This window comes from Accipiter gentilis, chromosome 30 (assembly GCF_929443795.1).
Source record: "Accipiter gentilis chromosome 30, bAccGen1.1, whole genome shotgun sequence".
NCBI classification, from domain to species: domain Eukaryota; kingdom Metazoa; phylum Chordata; class Aves; order Accipitriformes; family Accipitridae; genus Astur; species Astur gentilis.
The window spans coordinates 20,288,429-20,307,548 of NC_064909.1; the positions used below are offsets into that span (position 1 = coordinate 20,288,429).

Consider the following 19,120-nt stretch of genomic DNA (forward strand, 5'->3'; position numbering starts at 1 on the left):
ACCGCTTCTGCCACGTGGACCGTGTGAGGTGAGGTGGAGGAGTAGGAGGATATTGCAGAGAGGCAAACTGGAAAAGAGGAAGGTCTCGCTGTGTTTCCTGTAAATGTGCAGGTAGACAGCAGACACAGCCATAGATGGGAACCTCTGACAGCATCCCAACCTCTCTCCTATCTGTGTTGTGGGTGCGATCACAGCAGGATGTGGTCTTTAGGCGTAGATCAAGAATGGGGTCAAGTTTGGCTCTGCTAGCCACCTGGGCTGATAGCTGGGCCACAGTGAGCTGTATATTCCTGCTGCGGTTGGTCTTGTCCAAGGAAGTGGCTTTGGGGAAGACTGCACTGACAAACAGGAAAAGCAGCCCTTTCCCACCCCTCTCTTTAGATCTGTTCTGCGCTTGGATCTGTGACAGTGGCCTGTGCTTGGTGTGCTGGCTCTCCTCGGGCACACTGCCTGGAGGAAGGCTAGCTTGTCTAGTGGGATAAACCAGCTTGGTGAGCCCCTGTGTTTCCAGTCTTCAGCAGCCAATGGTATCTTTCTGAGCCATTGCGATGCCAGAGTAGCGCAGCTCAGATCTCTTGATGGGAAGTCACCCAACAAGATGTACGTGGGTGCTGGCAAGGAGCATGACTGCAGCTGCATTTCTGGAGATCAGGAAGCATGGGTTGCCAGTCGGTGGTGTATGGGCTGAGTGTAGCCTGCCAGAGCAACTTCTTCCTTGTGCAGGCTGCCCTGCAATCCTTCCCCAGGGCTCTGATGCTTCTGCTGGTTCAAAAAGACTTGAATGTAGCCAAAACACAACTCCTGGGCAGTGCTTCCCCTGTCAGATCCCCTGTCATGGAAGTCTTTCTCCCAACATAGAATGCTTTGCTCTTGCAGTGCTCAAAAAGGTACTTCTGACCTTCGCTTCAGCTCCAGGAGCCTCACCTCCAGGCAGGCGGTTGATTTACCTTCCTCTCCTTGTTCCCAAGTGTCTCGGTCCTGGATTCAAAGTCAGCTTCACCCCAGTTCAGGGTGGAGATGGCCCTGCAACCAAGAGATGGCCCTGGGGCAAAGCAAGGCTGGTGTTTCCCTCTCCCTGCAGGTTTGAGGACAGTGCCCATCAAACGCAGGTGGAGCTGGAGAGCAGAGGGCTGTTGTCCCTTGCCAGGCCAGCTGCCTGCTGGTGACTGAAGGCAGGGCACCATCTGGTGGCATGAAAGGAATTTGTTCGCACGTCTCTAGGAGAGCAGTCCTGACTTTCTCAGCCATACACAAACTAGTAGTTTCCAACTCCCCCCCCCCCCCCCTTTTTTTTTCTCTTCTGTGGCCTTAAGCCCCTCTGTGGCTTTCCCTACCTGCCTGATGCTCTAGTTTCTCCCCAGCTGCTGCGACCACCTCTTGCAGAGATGCTTAAGCTGACAAACTTGGCCAGCTCTGGGTTGTTCCTGGAGTTCCCACAGTTTCTCACTCTGGGAAGGAGCGTTATACAGCTGCAGAGGGAACTGCCTGAGGATAGCTCTGCTAAGGCCTGAGATGTGAGAGCTCCACTCCCACTAGAGCTGTCCTAGGTCGGATCAGGGGTCTATCTAACCTACTGTCCTCTTCCTGACAGCAGATGCCTGGGGAAGAACAGATGAAGGCAGTGAGCTGGCAGCAGGAGATCAGCTAGATGGTCTGCCAGCCTCCAATGTGTAAGCAGGAATGTCTTGAGTTTGACATTGTGCCTCTATTTTGAATAACCTTCTGTGGCTTTCATCCTTCCTGATTTTCACTCATCACCGTTTGAACCTCCTAGCGTTCGCTACACCTTGTGGAGGGGCAGCTGGGCAGGAGGCTTCTGCCCTGGGCCAGGAGGTGGGAACAGCTGTCTTGAGGTTGCATGGGCATTGTTCATCTGCGTGCAGGGGCTTGTGGCTCAGAGCACATACCAGAAAGGATTGGTGGTATGTCCCTGCTGTCTCTCTTTTCCAGGTCCCTTGGAGGGACCAGATACGCCAGATGTGTCCAGACTGTGGGTCTGCTGATCTTCAAGCAGAAAGGAGCAGTGGCACACAGCTGAGAACCAGATGTCAAGGTGGGCCCTAAGGAGCAAGCCTTGTACGTAATAAGCTGTCTGTATGAGATGGGGTGGTTTGGCTCCTCCAGATCCCCTGAGACCCCAACTGTTTGAGGGCTACTGGACACTTGAGCTTGAGTGTTCCCTAAGAAGGCAGTGCCAAAAATCAGTTAGAGAAGAGTGGAGGCCTGTTGTTCTGAGAAAATCATGGCAGTTCAAGCTCTCATGGTTTTTGGCTGGGTTTTGCTTCTGCCTTGGGGTCTCCTGAAACCTCAATGGTGAGGATTAAGGTGTTTCTCCCCTTGGCTGGCAGGTTAGCCAGCTGCTGGTGTTTCTCCAAGCAGACCAATTTCATGTACTTCCCTTTCATTTTTCTGTTTGCTTCCCATAGAATTGTTTAGGTTGGAAAAGACTCTTAAGATCATTGAGTCCAACTGTAAACCTAACACTGCTAAACTCACCACTAAACCATGTCCCTAAGCACCACATCTACATGTCTTTTAAGTACCTCCAGTGATAGCGACTCAACCACTTCCCTGGGCAGCCTGTTCTAATGCTTGGTAATCCTTTGAGTGAAGAAATTTTTCCTAATATCCAATCTAAGCCTCCCCTAGCGCAACTTGAGGCTATCTCCTCTTGTCCTATTGCTTGTTACTTGGGAGAATTAACCCACCTTGCTACGACCTCCTTTCAGGTCTCCCCTGAGAGACACCCCATGAGACATCCCATCAGCTTTCCTGTTCTCTCACTAGTGTCTCAGATTCCCAGAGCAGTGCTGTCCCCTGTTTTCTTTGGACTGGAGCCACAGCAGCCCCTAGAAAACACTTATCTGGCTGGTTGCTGTTGCTTTTGTCATGTAATCAAATGCAAGTACCTCCTGGCCTGTGAATGTGTGTCCCAGCACAGCTTGCCTGCCTGGGCTGGAGAAAGGGCTGCAGGGTTGTGAGGAGCAGGCTGCGAGCTAGGAGTTGTGCCAGGCTCTGAAACAGGCACCCCTACACTAAAAAAGCATCTTGTCCAGTGTTTAGATCTGACTGCTCTCGGTGCTCTAGGAGAGGGCAGCACAGGACTGGTTTTCTGTTATGCTCTTGTCCCTTCCACGTTTATGTGGAAGGCACAAGAGCATAACAGGGAAAAGCAGTGAGGCCATTGAAAGTCCATCTTTGCAAATTCACATTTTGCCACCAGAGAGCTCCCAACCTTCACACCAGTTCAAGGGCGAGGAAGTAATGGTCAGCATGGCAAAAAAGTCCCTCAGTCTCCACTGCATCCCAGCTTTCATTGTAAGAGCCGGACTCTGTGGTGCTTGCTCTGCGTTTCAAAAAAAATTATTATTCTTTTAGTGCTTGGATGAGTTTTGCCTCTTCACTGCAGGTTTCTTATGAAAGGGGGAGTATTGAGGCTGGGAATATTGAGGCTGGCTAATCAGAGAAAACACAGTGACCAGGTGGAAATCTCGTGGGAGCAGTACAGTTTTCCTATCTCTGGTGGTTTGGACAGTCTTGTTGATGGACTAGCAGGGCTTGAGAGAGTCTACCTGAAGCACTAGCCTTGCTGCTAGTAGCCCTGCAGAACTCGGCACTTCTGCTTGCATCTGTGACTTACGGTTCTAGAAACAGTGCTGGCACATGCAGTAGGTTTATTTTTGTACTAGTCTGAGTTTGTAATCACTAGTGATATCACTTTTCCTTTTTAATTACAGGGTTGAAGCATTAACTCCCCAGAACAATGTAATTCTGGCCTTTTCTATCCACTCTCCTCCTTTCCAATGCCTGGCTCCTTTCCCCGCTCTTACCTGGCACTTTCACAAACACATATTCCATCCTCCCACATTTCTGCTTTGCTGAGGAGACAAGTCTTCCACACTTGGAGGAAAAGATGGGTAATTGGTTTAGTTCATGGAGTATGTGAAACTGATAACTGAAAAAGTAGTCCTGGATAAGCAGTCTGAACGCTACAGTGAGTTTGGAAAAATGACTGTGCTCCCTTTTTTGGGGGCCAAGGTGATGTCTTGCCTTCCTTCTGTGCCTCTCCTCCCTGCCCCTTACCTGTGCTGCGAGCCTGAGGAAGCCCTGGCTCACCTGGAGCCTGTGAGACATCAGCCAAGGAGCAGTTCTTCCCTTTGTCTCCACCCCTGTGGCATCTTGGCAGAGATGAATCTGCAAACTAATAGTCTCAGCTCCTGGCTCCAGCAGAGATTGAAGGGCCCATCCTTGCAACTGCTCTCAATTCGCTCAATCTCCTCCATTTTTGTTTAGACACCCCTTTTCTGTGATGCCCTATACCTGACAGAAATTCTTAAGGAATTGAGGGTTGGGGAGCGTAAGGCACTAGATGTCAAAACAATCACATCTTGTCCTGCTTTAGAGCCACTTCAACAAAGGACCTATCTGCCAGCAGTACCTAAAGTCCATACCTCAAAAAAGCAGCAGTAGCCTGATATTTAAAAAGCCCTTACCTCTAAAGCTTCAGACCAGTGGGTGTTAGCTGTGTGACGGTGCCTCAAAGATTGGCTCCTTCCCCTCCTCGCCTTGTTGGCTGGAGATGGTGAGTGAGGGCCACATTTGGCTGTAGCTGTAGCCGAGAGGCAATCCTGTTCAAAGCCAGGGTGTTCTCTTGAGGAAGGCAGCGCAGAATCACCAGGCTCCCTGCTTCCTGGAGCAGCATATTGTGCCACAGCTGAGTGTTGTGGGAGTTTTTATTGCAGTTTATTGTGCTCTGAAAAGGGTCTGGTGGAGACGTAGGCTTGTTTTTCACTGCTTGTCTTTTCTTCTTGCTTGGAGTCCTACAGGTTGTCTTGGGAGGTAGGTTACCTGCAGGTTTCGTTATGCTGAGCACTGACGTGCAGTCACAGGATAGGGGAAATGGGGCCATAGGTAAAGGTAAAAGCTCGTGTTAGTCCAGAAAGCATGATCTTCAAGGGAAGGTGGAGGGAATTGGGAGACTGCTTAGTTTATGAGGTCACCTGCGGAAGGGTAATGTGTTCTTTGTGTTCCTGCTAGCTGAAGACAAGCTGATTAGTCTTAGATCATAGCAAGGGACATCAGCATTTGGGATCAGAAAAATCTTTCAAGGGTAAGGATAGCAAACCTGTGGACTGAGTTACTTGGGAGAGAAATGAATGTCCTTTCTTGGAGGTTCTTAAAAAGCAGCTTCAAGAACAGCATAAGTTCTGTCCATGTCCTCAGCTGGTCTGTCAGAGCAAAGGACCTCCTCAGCAAAAGTTTCTGCAGCATAGAGAGAGGAGAGTGTAAGCACACCACTAGAGGCATGCCTGGCAGGTCGCCTCTTCTTAGGCCTAGGATCTTTCCCTTAGTGGATCCAGAAAGGTTGTGTGCAGTGTTTGTTGGAAACTGAGTCACATAGCGCCAGGGAAGAGGAGAAGGAAGTCCTTCAAAACATAAACTTATTACCAGGATAATAATTTTACCCCAGGAAACTCAGGACACATCTCTGGCACTTTGCAGTCCAGTGTGGCTTCCTTCTTACCCTGGCTGGAGTTAGCGGTCCAGAAATATTATCCTAGCCTGGGGAGACAAGCCTGTTCTGCAACATTATCCCTTCTCTGGTCACGACCAGCTCTGGCTGCACTGGGCAGTAGCATTACATCAAACAAGATTGCCCCAGGCTAGAAATAGAAGTTTGTAGCAGTCCTAAGTACAGATCTGTCCCTGTTTGCAACAAGAGACTGCAGCAGCTAGGTAGTTTGCAGGAGGCCCCCAGGGCATTGGTTTCATTCCTGGGAGTGCTGGGTTAGACAGAATTGCCAAGGCCAGCCAGAAGCTCTGCTTGTGCTCTCTGACATATGCAGTGTGCTCAGTCTTGCTGAGAAGCAAACCAGCAGAACTGAACAGCCAGCTCAGAGACAAGAGATCTCATCCGCAAAACACCCTCTCCCTCCTGCTGAGCTCCCTGCTCTGGGTGCAGAGCCTGATTCTCACTCCAGCATGCAGGGATTTTAAATGGGGTGTGAATTAATGCAGGTGCCATATGAAGTGTCCTGTCTTTCTCCTGAGCAGCATAAAGGATTTTTAGTATGAATGAGAATTGGCTCCAATGTCGCAGCAGCTGCGAAGTGAGTTCCACTTTTAGCTGAAATAGGTTGCATTTTGACTGAAGCATTTTTGCTGTCCAGATTTTAACTTAAAACTTATATGTAAAAAATTTATATCTTCAGTGATCATGAGAACAGCTTGTTAGCCTGGAGGAATCCTGCTTTTGTAACAGAGCTGCAGCACAACTGCGTCACATCACCAAAACCCTGGATGTACATATGCATCCTGGAAGGCTGTCTGACCTGTAAGGGTGCTTCAATGCAGCAAGACTCGTGCAGTCGTAAACTCGGTGCAGGTCAGGAGAAATGTTTCAAAACTTAGGGTGAGTTTGGGGGCATACATATTGGAAGATCAGCATATGCCAGCATGCATCTGTGTGTGAATATCCACAGGCAAAAAAGAGCCAGGGCTCTTCCAGAGTTGGCGAACTCGTTTCATCATTTATTTACATGCTCCAACACTTTCATTTTTATGAGGCTTAGATATTTCTTGTATTTGCCAGAACAAACACAGCACAGGACTCTTCTAAGCTGTTGACAAAATCATTAAGGAGCTCCATGTCTACTAGTGATTTTGCACTTCTTTGAGTTTACTTGGAGACGTGAACATAAAATCTGGCACTCACAGGCGCCATGTGGATTTGTGATGGTCTTGGGAGCACTGCTTCTCCATAAAACAATGTCTTGATCACATCTAAGCACAGATGTGGTTTGTTTGTCTGTGACAGGTGTACTATCAATATTTGCTCGTTGAGCCATCCAAGTCATGCTTTAATGGAAATTCTTTAAAGAAGTTACAAATAGTTCATTTTGGTACACTGGTTCGGCAAACACTGCAGTAAACTCTTTGGAAGAGAGACTGAATTATACAAATAAGAGAGTTATGTGTGGAGGGGAAATGGACAGCATTTTTTTATGGCATATTGCAGTGGTTACCAAGCCTTATGGTTTTGTCAGCAGTCTCAGGATGTTGTATATATTTCTTTTTCTTAAAATCCCAGATGCTGGAAGGAAGATATTGCATAAGAATCTCCGTTTTCTCATTTTTAAAAAAGGAGGTTTCCAACCCTCATGGTTGCTTAGAAAAACATGAAAACATGAGCCGAATGTTCCAGATAGGATGTTGAAATCAAAACCAAACACAATGGAAAACATCATTCATAGCTTTAAAATCTAGACGGCAAATAAACAGCCTTAGGTTGGCTTAGAAATTCTGCAGTGTGGAAGTGTATCAATATTTGATATTTGGGACTTGACTGCTGGCACGAGGGCACATGTGATTTTGGAATCAGAATTTAGTCTCTTTTTGGTTAGGCAATACTGATTTTTATAAAAAGTAAATATTTCTGTAAAATAATTTTTTTTTTTTTACTATTCCTCTGGTGAGAACACTTCTTTTTCAAAACTTTCATTAGCATTGCTTGAGTCTCCTTTTGGCTCTTGTTTTGTTTCTCAACTAATTTTGTTTGTTCTGAGTTGAGAATTTCATCCTGAATCTCTTTTGGTTAATGCTTCTTTCCCTCTTGACTTTAATGCTTCTATCTGGAGGTTTCCATTTGCTTAGGTTTTGATTTTTTACCTTGGATTTGGTGTTTTCTTCCTTTCCTCATTTTGGCTTCTTCATCTTGTTCTTTGCTATCCAGCTTTGTTTTCAGCTGTTGCTGGAAAATTCCACCTTGGGTGGTGGGTAAGGCTTCACCTAGATATTGCCTTTTATCAGCTGAGTCCTTGATGTTTCCGTGTGGCTCAATGCAGCCACTCAAAGTCACAATTGAGCTCATCTTCTCGTGACTGGGGAAGATGTTGGCCTGTTTTGTTTTTCCAGAGGAGGTGACTGAATTTTTGGTGAAAGACATGCACAATGCAGGAATTAATGGAGAGGGAATTTCAGTTCTCCAAGTGAAACTGGCCCTGAGGGTCTGCAGTGGCAAACTTTGTGTCCGTACTGCTGGTGAAGCTGTTGGGTGGTGTGAGAGAAGTTGGAGGATGAAAAACAAAGAGGTCCCTCTCTCTCCTATCCCCCACTTGTGTGACATGGGAGTGATGATAGTGTATCTTCATCCATGCTGCTGCCTTCAGATCAGGTTGTTCTTGCACTCCGCTTCCTGGAGCTAACAGGCAAATTCCAGCTCAGATGCTGCCTTGGTCCAAACTGTGGTACTTTCTGAAAGTTGGAAGATGGAGGTCTAAACACAATTGCTGTGGGCCTACGATCTTGTTCTTAGGAGCTGGCTGGATTGGGCACAGCCTCATCCACAGCAGCTAGCTTAGTCCTTCCACCATGAATAATGAGAGCTCAAGCTAGCAGCCATCAATGGGAACAGAAACCCTGTTGTATCCCAGGGCTTAACCCTGCCCTTTGTCTTGCGGAAGAGTTCCCTTTTCTGACCTGACTGACTGACTCCAGGTTTTATGTTGTGAACTGTATTCCCTGTTTGCAGAATGAAAATAAAGGGTCTGCAAAGCCCTGGTTATTGGAGTCCCAAGGAACAGCAGCGGGATGAGTATGACCTACATGGGAAGCTCATGGCAGGAGTGTATATTGGGGAAGTCCTGGTCCAGGGAAGGTGAGGAACCATCATATAGCACTGTCCAAGGCTGACAGCCCATCTGAAGAGGGTCCTGAGGTACGTGTGACAGGTGTGGGTGCGTGAATGAATGAAAAGAAAGGCATGATGGTGTGAAGTTAGTATATCTCTGCGTGACCCAGCTGCAGATGAAATAGTTTCTTTGGAGCCAGTGCAGCTAGCAGCTCTTTTCCAGAGGCCATCATCCAGCTCTAAACTTGTCCTGGACTGTTTTGGAAAGGGTATGGTTTCTCTCCTAGATTGTGGGAGGCAGATTACTTCCCATGTGTCTGCATTTAGGGAAGAAACCACGGGTGAGCGTTAGTGCTTCCACACAGTGTTGAACTCTGCAACAACCCTTGCAGACTGTGATCTCAGCTTCTCCTGCAGTCAGGCTCCCAGCTTTTGGAACCATTTCCCCTCTGGGGAAATATCACCTAGGTGAAATGATGTTTTTAGACCAGGACCATCCAGTGTTTAGGATGAGGCAAAGTACTATCCCTGGTGTAATTTTTCTTTTCCAGATGTCTTTCGTTATTTTGTTAAGGTTAGAAATCCACAGAATAAGATCTGCAGCTCTGAGCATCATATATATGAGATAAAAATGTCTTAACCATAGACAGGCTTGCTAGAGCTTATTTGTCAGAGTCCTCATCCTCAGAGCTTAAGCATTTGTATCTATCATCCTGTAGTTTATCCTGTAGTAGACCCATGGCTGTCCAGGGCTTTGAGGCCATATGGGTAATTAACAGTCAAGCTCTTATATTCCATCTAATTCAGGCCTTTCCCAGTATTATTAACCTCAGATGGCCCTGTATGTGCTGGGTGCAAGGCAAGGGCCAATCCATACATTAAGCAATGTATACAACAGGCTGCCAGAAGGTAGGGGTAGCTTTACTCCCATTTTAAACCAACAAAGAGAGGTGCCTGTAAGGCTTAGCTGCCATGGACTGGACAAGACCCTGAGTAACTTGATCAAGCTGGATCTGCTTTGAGCAGGGAGCTGGACTTGATGACCTGCAGAAATCTCTTCCAACCTATATTACTCTGATAAATTCATCAGTGTTATATTGCAGGGGACTTGCTAGAGACCATGTAGGAAATCTGTAACAGAACCAGTGCATCTGGTAACAGACCCTGCATCCTGCCACCAAGTGAGGCGGTGGCAGGCCCTAGGGTATCCCAGCTCGAGTCAATAAAAGCAAGAGTGGCATAGCTGGGAGGAGAGAGAAGTGGGGAGAGGCATTCCTTTGAGCCACACATCAGGTCATGCCTCATAGGATGGAGTGACTTATCTGTGTTTGCCAGCCTTTAGTAAGTAGTGGGTACACACATTTCAGAGAAAGCTGTTGGATAGCATATAGTGATTAGAAGCGCTTGAGCAGGCAGAGAGAGGTAGAGAAAATTAGAAGTGGCATGGTCAGGTCTATGAAGATACGGTGGCACTGCTGGTCTTCAGAGCAACTGGTTACCCACTTCTCAAAACACTCATTCCTGAACTGCTACTTAAAATTCCTAAGTGAGGACTTTGCAGAAAGCATGACCTTAGAATGGGGCTGGTGGGAATCAGCATGCTTGCTGGAACAAGATGCAGTAGCAGAACAAGTGAAAAAAGTCCCAATTTTTATTTTTCTTTACAGGCTTTCTAAGCTCCTCCTCAAACTCCAAAGTGTGTTGGATTTTGACCATCAGAGCCCAAATCCATGAGCTGTGGTAGATCTAAGAAAAGTGATTTCTGAGAGATCTGATGCCTTCAGTGCTTATTTCTCCTTCCTTCGCCTTCCCCAGCCCGGATATTGTTGCAAGGTGTCTGTGATGTTTCTCAGCAGTGTTTCTGATATTTGCCAGTAATGCCTGTGCCTGGTTGCTGGATGTGTTTGGGAGTGGCTAGCTGTAATACTCTTATCTGAGAAACGTTTTCTGTCAGATATTTGTTCTCTGAGAGGAGTTTGGATTTTCCTTTTCTTTTAAAAACAGGTTTGCTGTGTAAGAGCATGCAGAAGATTTGTATTTTGGCCATGTTCTGTAATTTGATTGAAATTGTCTGATCCTGTAAATACTCTTGCCGATAAACTTGAGAGTATCAACAGAGAGAGTGAAGCTCTGTTGTGTGGTATAGTAAGAAAAATTTTCAGCATTGGGGTATAAGGGATCTACTAAAATGTCTAGTTTCTTGTTAGAATATGGGTAGGACAGAACAGATAAAATACAGCTCCTAGATATCAGAGGTAGAAGAGACCCTGAGTGTCCATTTTGTCCATATCCCTGTCTACATGCACAGTTAACTTGAGTAAAATTTCATAATAGCCATTTGTCTGTCCAGTGGCATGGAGTCTGTCCCCTCTTCTGGCAAACGGCTACACATCCGAACATGATAAATTAGATGTGCCTATTCCTGCTGTGTTTGTAGGGAATCTGGATCTGTTGTTTCATTGCATGCTGAAAGGCATGAATTCATTCCAGAATAAACTGAGCATGCATCTGGTTTATTTGTGTGCATGTTTGTGCTTCCAAAGCCTTGCTTGAGTGATTGCCTCGTGGTGCTGCCCTCCTTTCTCTGCATTCCCAGAATTTTTGGGTTTGTGAGCAATTGTTCTTTGGGGCACTACATCTCTGTCCTAATGAGCTGAGGGAAAGTTTGTCTGACCTGGGAATGCAATAAGAGCTGCAGAACACTTTTGGAGAGTTACTGAATGGTTTGGCAGGGGTTTTTTACTGCAAAGATGCTCAGGTGAAAACTCATGATTTATTTTCCCAGTATAATACTGGGAAAATTTACATTTATGTCCCCATTTCTTGTCTGGATTGTTTTTGTAAGCCCTAGTTTTTCCAAGTTTTGTGCTGTGCAAAAGGAGGGAAGGTTAGCCCTCTCCTTCCTAAGGCTAGGAGAAGCCTTCCTGTCCTACAAAATACACACATAACTAAGGCATTGTCTTGTTCTTCATGATGTCTCCACCATCCTTCCACCTGTCCCCCGCACCCACCTCTGCTATCTTTATAAGCCCCTCTTCAGTTCATTAAGCTTAGAGGTAGCCCATGTACTTCATTTGCAGTGTGCCCTGGGCCTAAGAAATGAGTCCTAACTGGTAGGCTTAGGTACTGATGTGCTTTTGGAGCTGGGTGCTGACTTTGTCCTAGGGACAGCAGGTGGGGAGTAACTTTGACACTGAAACATCAGGAGGCTGATGAGCTGGAAGACCGCAGTTTTGGGTTGCTATAGACTCGGAGACCGTGTGTCACCTGGTGTAGAGAGTTGGTGCGAAGGGCCCATGACCCTGGGCAGAGGCAAAAAGTAGTTGAGGGAGGTGAAGCCAGGGCTTTCTGTCCTCTGCTAAATGAGATGTAATACAGTGATTTTTGCATTCCAGGGTGTTTCTGTTGTCCTTCGGTATGCATCAGTGGATATGAAGATTGTTCTGAATCTTCTGAAGTCTAAAGAGCCTGCGAAAAACAGGCAGATGGTTTGATTTGTACCAGGAAAGGAAAAAGTGGGGAAGACGTAACTGTTAGAAATCTATTTCCACCTCTCACCTCCCATAAAAGTCTTTGGGGTAATATGCATCCTGGGAAGTCTGTGAACTTGACAGCTGAAATGGATGGAGCCAAGTAGGAACACAGGAACAGTGCTGAACTTTGGGCCAGGAGATGTGTCAGGCCAGATGGGAAGGAAGCTTGGAAAGAGCAGATGGCTCCCTAGCTTTTATATCTCCTGGTAGCCCCTCCAGTGCACATGTATTTTTGGAGGTATATCCCTGAAGCATCCAGGAGAGTCAGGAAGATACTCCCCAGATGAAGGAGAATTGGCTCTGCTTATTTCCTCAACTGTGTCTTGGACACTGGCTGGATGTGACCTGTCAGCATCTGGGGAACTTTCAGGCTAGGCCTCTGCCTTTGGCAAAGTGTATATGGCAAATGGATGATAAAAGCTTACTATTTAAGAGTGGGGGCTGGTGGTGGTGAAGACCCTTCTTTTATAAGCCAGGGCCTTTGATTAAACAGGCCAGTGGGTTCTTACAATGGAGATTAGTTGCGTAGTGCTCTGGCATCTGCACTGGCTGGATTGTTTACTTGCTGTGAGACATGCTTTTGAAGCATCCTATGGACTTCTGCCATAGGATAATCATATGGGTCTTATGTACCCTCGTTTTCCCACAGGTGCCAAGGAGAGACTGAGAAAACGTTGACCTTGGCACAACTGCGGACAGGACTGTGGTTGTGGGGGGTTGCAAGCAACATGATCGCACCCATGACCCCAGATGCCTTTACAGATCTGGCATCTCCCTGCACTACCTCCCCTTCTGTGCCTGGTTCATCTTGACTCCTCTGTACTTGGCATTGGGGATGTTGTATTGCAAAGATATCTCACTGGAGAATATTTCTGCACTTCCTCACAGCCATGCCCCAAGTCAAGGTGTGACTGGTTACCAGACCAGCTTCATGTTTCCTGGTTTGCGTTTGTTGCTGTAGATCCATTGTTGCCTTCTAGCACTGCTTCACATCACACTCTTCGCCGTGGGCTTGCAGCTCCACATAAATAACAAGCCTCCCTGGGACATTGCTCAGCCAGCTGAGGAGGTGCGCTGAGCTTAGCTGAGCCACATGGCTTACATATCATCTCGTACCTGGCCGCTTACAACAGCGAGGAGGGTTGCCTGATTGCTAGGGTGGGCAGGAAGGGAAGAAGGCAATTTCCTGGCCACGCTGTGAATTTTAGAGAAAAGATACATATGTGGGGTTTTGGGAAGGAGGGGTGACAAGCTTCCATTCAGTGAGACACTCGGGCAGTGGAGTTCCAAGGACTGCTCCCTTGTTATGCAGCCAGAGGAAGGGTAGGATTGGTGCCTGTGCACTGGAGTGAACAGAATTAAGGCAGGGACTGAACTGCGAGGTTGGCCAGTGTGTTTTCATGGCTTGGGAAACAGAGGAAAAGGAGGGACTTGCCAGCTTGTGTGGAGTATGTGTAACCTGCAAGCAAATGTGTCTGCAAAGTTTTATAGGTCCTATAGGTCTCACAGAGAAGCCAAAGAGTAAAGGGAATAAAATGTATGTGTGGTTCTGTACACGCCCTCGCCACTTCTCTGTCTACTGGAAGCGCAGTACTCCTGCATATGAAGCACAGAGCTTGTGGTAGGTACTGCTTTGTTTCAGTGGCTTGGCAGATTTTGCTGACTGACATAAGGACAGTGGTTAGATTTGGACAATGTTCTTGAAGGGCCTTGTTGTCATTTGCAGGATAAGTCTTCAGAATACTTTATACCCCCTCAGAAGTTATCACTGTTGGTGCCTCTGCTTTTTGATGTCATTTTGCTGGATAATCACTGGCATTGCCTGCCTCTGAGCGCTTAATGTATTACACAGCTCCAATTTAATTTTTCCCTCTTAAAACTCCCACTGAGAATTGGTGTGGTTGGTGACCAGGGCAGGTATTCAGCTGTGTCAGTCTTCACAGGATGACTTCTCTACAAAATAGGCAAAACCATAATTACAGCTAAAGCCTCTTATTTCTTCTGTTTAATTGAGTATGGCTGGCAGCGAGGATGTCAATGAAAAAGCAGTGAGGTTCTTTTTAAATTGATATTAATGGGAATAGACACATGGGGAGAGATAGATGAGAACTGCTGCCAGCCCAGAAGCAGCAGCTGCAGAAACAAGTGTTACTTGTTTATCAAGACCATGGTACACCCAAGAGGAAGAAAATGCATGAGACTGGCATTCAGCAGTTGGGTTGCAGGTCTCAGCCCTACTAACGGTTGACTGAGAGCCCTAGGTAAATCACCTCACTTCTTTCTTCTTGTTCTCTCCATTTGCTTTTACTGGGAGCTCCCTGAGCCATGGATTTTCTCATGAAGTTGAGAGCTAGCTAACCACCCTCATCTTATGGGCCATGTCCCCAAATGCCCACATGGCCTGGAACTGCTCTCTGATCCTGAGACCAACCCTTGGTTTACTTCTGCTTGTTTTTTTCTTTCCGGAATCTCTAATCTCTAATGTCAACTGTTTGGCGACTGAATGACTCCTAGAGTGGCAGGCCAGTTTCACCACTTAAATCCAACAGCGTGGGCTTCACAGCAGAGGATGGCTTCTTGTGGGGACCGGTTGGGCTGTTGTTCTCTTGCGCATGGGTGAGAGGGTTTTGGGAAAGCAGCTTTCATGTGGGGTCAGGGTCAGAGAGGACTGCAGAGGCAATTACTCTGTCTGTCTTCAGTGGGATCAGCCCCGCTTGCCACAGGCTTCAACTTGTCTCACCCCAGCAGTGAGTCACACCTTGTGACTGAGCTGGTTAGGCACAGGCAGGGAAGGGAGAACAGCAAGGGATCAGAGCTGGAGGCATCTCCAGACCCTGCCTGATCCCCAGGCTGGAGTCAGGAGGGAAGCAGAACAGGGGCAGCTTAGAGGTCCCTCATGTTTCCTTTTTCCCATGACCACTCTCTCAGCCTCCTGTGTTCTGTGGATTCCCTGCAAACCCCAGCTTCTCCTCATGCAAAGGGCTGAGCTTCCACCAGTACTGCTGCTCTCATAGTGAGAACCTTCTGTGCTCTTTCTTCCCTGTACCTTCTGCGAGGGGATGGCCAGTTACACAGACACGATGTCTTAAGGACAGCCTCTTGGCTTAATTCACTGATCATCCACATCGTTCTACCTGCCCTTGACATGATGTTCCCTCACCCATGTTGGCTATGGAAACCCCCTTAGAAGGCCCCCAGTGTTGCTCATGGTGAAGCAGATAAGGTTTCCAAGAAGCCTAAATTGTCTCTTAGTGGACTTTTAGAAGCAGATTTTAGAGCCCCTGGGTTTCAGACAGCTGAGGTACTGTGTAGATGTTCTCTGCATCGTTTCTGCTATAATCTGTATCATGGTAAGAGGTCTGCAACCTTCTTTTTCTCTTCTAAAGCAGCCTGCGAACTAGCACTCATAATAGGAAAGGTGAGACTGTTTTAGTTTCTCTTGTGATTCTGGAAACTAGGCCCCTAGCAGGTGCCTTCATCTGGCAGTAGGGAGAGGATGTCCTGGTTTTGGCCTAAGTTAGAACCACCTCTTTTCCTTGTGCAAGTCTGTATAAGCAAAGGGGTGAATTACGTCCAAAACTAAGACTGCTGGGGTGACCTTGAAATATTGGACCCTTTTACAGCCAAAATCCTTTGGGGTGGGGGGAAGAGAGCCTTGCATTCCTGACATTATTAAAGTGGACATTGTTAATTATGTTTGAGGGTGGATTACTGCGTGGCATGCAACGAGTCATTAATGTTAATCAATCAGAAGTACAAGGAATATGCCTTTTTCTTTATTAATAATGACCTCCTGGAGGGACTTTCCGTCTATGGTTGAAAGGAAATATGCTGAGGGAAGAAAGAAAAAAATAATAATGCAATTAAATGAGAGGTATTAAGGCATGTTTTCGATCTCCCACTCCTGATTCTGGGCCTTGATTTAAATCTCATTCAATGTATTCAGCTATGTTGTATGTTCTTGAGCAATAACCTTGCTTGTGCTGGTTTTGCAAGCCATCAGTTGTACTAGAAGTTCAATTAATAGCCATATTGACAGCTCCCCAAATTCACAGTTTACTTCTCCAGGAAAGATCTGACCTTCAAGAAAGATGCAGAAAGATCATACAGGACAGGTCTTCACCCTGTGCAAGCTGACTTCAGTCCAGTGAACTCCAAATGATTTGTGGTATTGTGGCGCTTAAGCACTGAACTCCATGCTTGTGTCTGCAGATGCTGTAGTACAGGAGAAGGAAAGCAGCTCTTACCCCTTAGAGCTTTGAACTACTGTGTAACATGAACAGCGAGATCTAGGCAGAGGGACCCAGTGGCAAGCAGCAGAATGACAGGATTTTAATGCACTGCCTTCTTGTCCACTGCTTTATTTCCCCCCCCCCGCCCCCCTTATCAAAGCAAAGTTTTATTCTGGAATTTGAAGGAACTTGGGAGTAGTTTAGATGAATACTTTTGGAGGAGAATTGCATTTTTTCCTTGGGAAGCCAAAAAAGGGTTCAGGAGACATGTCCTCATCTTTAAAAGTTAGGGATAGCTAAGGCGTTAGTCCTGCTTCTGCTGTTTGCATCAAGAAAGCATCACCCCACCGGACAGAGTGACATTATTATTTGGTTGCCGGTGTGTTCTCAAGCCCAGAATTGGAGTGCCGGACTGTAAACCCTCCAGGCTTCTTGCAGACTCGGCACAGTGGGACTGTCCTTGCTTTGCTCAGCACGGTGGGACTTCTAGGTAGATAATGCTGCTTGATGCTGAAGTGGCTGTGGCTTATTTGTGATGACTGCCTCAAGGCATGCTCAGTTGCTCTCTATTTTCGTAGTGAAGTGCAGCCGTGGTAAATAAGGCCTTTTTGTTGTCAAGTGATTTTCTACTAGGTAAAAATCTGTTCGGCTGGAGTCCTGAAGTTTAATGGCCAGTATCTAAGTGCCTGGTGGAATACTTTGACCTGACACAAAATGATTCAGAATAACTGGAAAGAAAATATCAAGTGTCAGTGTGGTTAATTAATTCCACATCCAGCTGCCTAACTTCTCTTTATTCTGTGCCCACTGATTTTAGAGGTTCCTGGCATTTAAAAAGAGGAAGGGTTGAACACATAATGGCAGTGCATTCTCCAAATGAGACTGCCTGCCTGATTGGGAAGTAATTGTTCAAACATCTGAGTGGCAATTTAGCTTTTAAAAACAGTGATTTCTCAAGAATATAGGCTCATGCATAATTTTTATTCCCTGTGCTGCTCTTAGTTATTCAGGTAGTTATTTGTTTGTTGGGTAGGTGTCGGTGTGTGTGTGTGTGTTCATATGTGCGTGGTTTTATTAGTTTATTCTTAGTCTAATAAGAAACATCTTTTCCCTAATAAATATCTCTGAGTACTACATGTTGCTTCTGGGTTGGTGCAATGATGTATCATCACAGCCTTGCTAACCCTTATGGTTTTGGTTTCCTCTCAGAGATCTCACAGTAATTTGCAGATTTTTTTACAAGTTCCAGCCCCTGGACTCACGTGAACATATGCAAACCTTGTTATGCATAACATTGCATTTGGTTCTGGCTGCCAGGTTGGCAGAGGAAAACAGGGAAAGCTAACCCTGATTTATGACTGATATATTTTAAAAAGCAATCAAAAAGCAGATTAAAGAAAAAAGGCATTTAGATTGTATTGATTTTGAGATCTTTCAGAGGTAATCTCCTAGCTTTAGGGAGCATGATTACTCATTTTTCAACATCTGAGGTTTGCTGTCTTGTTGCTTAGTGACGGCAAAACCCGTTGTCCCTCTTGCAGGCCCTGGTTTCTGTCCTGAGTGCTGTGCAGAGATAAGAGATTTGCCAGCTAGCGTTCCAACCCTGCAGGAACCAGCGTGGGTCTGTGCTAAATGTAATTATCTTTAGACAAATGCAGATAGCAGGCCTGGAGTGGAGGTACTTGGATAGCGTGCAAGGGACTGCAATAATGGTGATTTTTCTGGGAAGTGCAGCCAAACTCTGAAACTCTGTGCCCAGAGAATAGCTCTGCGTACACATTAGGAATTGCCAAAGCTGAGAGCAGATGACAAAATCTCCCACACTTAAATACATTCCTTCCCAAAAGAACACATGCCTCTGTGTTTATTTTCATACTGTGAAAGCAAACTAAGGAACGTGGCCCATAGCAATACTACCTATCGACGTGTGCCATCATACTTTCACCTGCCATTTGTAGTGTCCATGTCTTTACGAGCTTGATCCTACGAATCTTACTGTTGAATTAAACTGGGGATTTTATCTTTCAGTCCAACTGAGACAGAGCTGCCCATATAACTATCTAGCTGGAAAATGGTCTGGCTGACTGTATTTCACAGGACTCTCTGTGCCCGTACAGATGGCAAAAGACTTTGGCTAGAGGCTAAAGAACATTTATTTGAAGGATTTTTTTGCAAATATGAACATATTCTAATAGCTGGACTTGTGAAAGCAAAGCTTTCATGTTTGAGAAATACATTTTTTGAGTGGTAGGGAATGAAGAAAATGTTACCTAATTTATTACTGAATGCTTGTGAAAGACTTAATACTCATAAAACCAGCAGCATGCCAGAGACAATGGAGAGGATCCTGCAGCGGGTCTCTGCACGTATCCTTGCAAAGCTATGCCAAAGCTCCTTAATCCTGATCTTACTTATTTTAGTGGAAGGCATTTGCTGAACAAAGAACTGCGACTGTGTCAAATCTGTGCACTGGGGTTTGTGAGGAGGCCAAAATATCCAGCCAGGGTGGAACTGGGGTCCACCAACACCATAGCATTGTAGCTGAGCTCTTAAAATCTTAAGTGAAAGGCCTGATCCATGCAGCTCTTCCTACAGGAACCACTTGAGCCCCCAATAAATTGTGATGAAACTAAAGCATCCTTGTCCCTGCCCTGCTGTCATGTTCATAAAAGCCTAATTATTATCCAGCTGGCAATCTGAGAAGGGATATGTTCACACAGTTTAAT

The 19,120-nt window shown here is 46.2% G+C and overlaps 1 long non-coding RNA gene and 1 other non-coding gene across 2 annotated transcripts; both read left to right on the plus strand.

Annotated features, from left to right (window-relative positions):
- Nucleotides 1-1,430: 1,430 nt before the first annotated feature.
- On the plus strand, nucleotides 1,431-18,285 carry LOC126052639 (uncharacterized). Its single transcript, XR_007510112.1, has 4 exons — nucleotides 1,431-1,670; nucleotides 1,951-2,053; nucleotides 8,531-8,716; nucleotides 17,936-18,285. It is a non-coding gene; the product is annotated as an uncharacterized LOC126052639 (long non-coding RNA).
- Nucleotides 11,495-11,620, plus strand: LOC126052826 (U6atac minor spliceosomal RNA). Its single transcript, XR_007510158.1, has one exon. It is a non-coding gene; the product is annotated as a U6atac minor spliceosomal RNA (small nuclear RNA).
- Nucleotides 18,286-19,120: the final 835 nt, after the last annotated feature.